Below are 2,142 nucleotides of genomic sequence, written 5' to 3' on the forward strand. Positions count from 1 at the left end.
CCCAAAATATGTATGGTTATGGGGTTTATTTGTTTACATGTATGTTAATTTTTTATATGGGTTTGCAAATAATTTACAAAAATACAGAAAACCCTTTTAAAAGTCAGGAAGAAAACCCGATTTTAATATAGCAAAGTATAAATAAAAAATTTAAAAACATTATTTCGGGATGCAAATACTGAAAAAGGATTTTTTTTATCCAAGTTTAAAGAATAATAATAAAAATTTAAAAAATATAAAAAATATTGGAAGTAATTTTATTCTCAAAACAGATCTCGTATTTTATGTCTTTAAATTTACTTTTTTCGGGGGCTTTTCTTTTTTCCCCTAAAGACATTTGGCGGGTGCGAGCCAAAAAAAACAGCATTGGGGGTATTTTGCCCAAAAAAGCGGCTTTTGATTTTCCAAAAACCCAGCCCCAAAGAAAGCGTAGGGTTCCAAGATAAGGAGACGGCCACCCGGGCCCAACCGAGGTGGGGGCCCGACCTGGTGGAATCCAGTTGAACAGAAAAGGGGAGCGTGAGATCCAACGCCAAAAGGGGGAAATCCAGTTAGATAATCAAGGGGGGGTGTGAGGCTGAAGACCAAAGGGGAAAATGCCCTGCGGGCTCCAACATTGGGGAGGATTCCACTAAAAGCGCAACAGAGGCGTGATGTCCACCCCAAAAGGGGAATCCCCCGAAACCAGAAAGGGAAAAGGTTTTGGGGTTTCCAAAGAGCATAAGGGTTTTCTTAAAGCAACCGGAAGTGTGGGGAAAAAAGGCAGAAGGGAAGCCCCCTTAACCCAGAAAAGGGGACTTAAAATGAAAACCACAAATTCCAGAACCCGGGGTTTTGATTTTGGAAAAAGGAAAAATTTTGCGCCTTTTGTGCCCCCAAGCGCCTCTTGATCCAGAGCCGATGATCTTTCACCCTCACCCCTCGCTAACTCCCAAAGGGGTTTTGACAACCCCCTATTTTCCCGGTTTCCGTATAAATTTTTGAGAAGACTTGTTTTTCCGTAGGATTTCCAAATGTGCACCCGTGCCGTATGGTAATCAAGTAACCTCCTTTTAAATATTGGGCCCTTTGGAAAATTTCCCAGGGGGGTAGCCGGGGTTTTGAAAAAGGGACCACCTTTGGCCATAAAGACCCCCGGGGAAAATGAAACCACCGGGGAAGAGGCCGTTTTTTGCGAAAATCCTCCGAGTGGGTCCCCGGGGGAAGGGTCCCAAGTATTTTGCTCCAGCGAAAGCTTGGGAGCCCCAAATGGCAGTGCTCAGGTGATCAGGAAGTTTTCCCTGAAATTTAAAAACCCAAATTATTTTACAAAGGGGAATGCCTGATAGATATATTTTTACACTTTGCTTTCCCCGAAATTTTTCAGAGAAACCCCCTATTTAAAAATTAAACATGATACTGCCCATTAACACGTCTTCCAAACGATAACTAGTTTTTTTTAAGATCTTTTTGGACTTTATATACGATAAGACTTCGGCCTTTGATTCCTATGTTCAAAAGGTCACGAAGACGAAGGGGGAGATTTTTTTTAGGTTTAAATACCTGGTGATCATTTTCTGAAATTATCTTTAACAGAAACCCGTTTACGTACAAAACCACGGATGCATCAAGCATTTTAACTTTATACATACGCCCTTACATAAAATATACAAAAATAAACAAAACTCACATATACATATATACCCCCAAAAACACTTTACTTGTGTACGAAGGCAACCGTGCACATACGTAGAGATCCCACTTGTAATGTCTATTTTTTTTACTACACTTTTATATGCATATGTGGACAACACATAACATGCGCATAAAAAACGTTTCCCCATGCATATGTTTTTGCATCACATTTAAATTTTCAAGAACTGAAACACATGCGAACGCATGCAATTAAAAAAGATCTGTCGTGGAAACCCGGGAAAAAAAACACACGAAATAAAACATAGTGCAACCATACACAAAGGACGCACCACGCACACGCATTTCAACAGCACTTTGCACACTACAAAATAACCCCAAAAAAAAATCCCTACTTGCCCCAACACATATCCCTAGACCCGCAAATTTCACTGATGTTTAAATAGAACGATGAAAAAATTTGTATTTAAAAACACACAACCCTATGTTTTTGAATATGTCCCATGTAAA

Source organism: Penaeus monodon, chromosome 28 (assembly GCF_015228065.2).
Source record: "Penaeus monodon isolate SGIC_2016 chromosome 28, NSTDA_Pmon_1, whole genome shotgun sequence".
In the NCBI taxonomy this organism is placed as follows: domain Eukaryota; kingdom Metazoa; phylum Arthropoda; class Malacostraca; order Decapoda; family Penaeidae; genus Penaeus; species Penaeus monodon.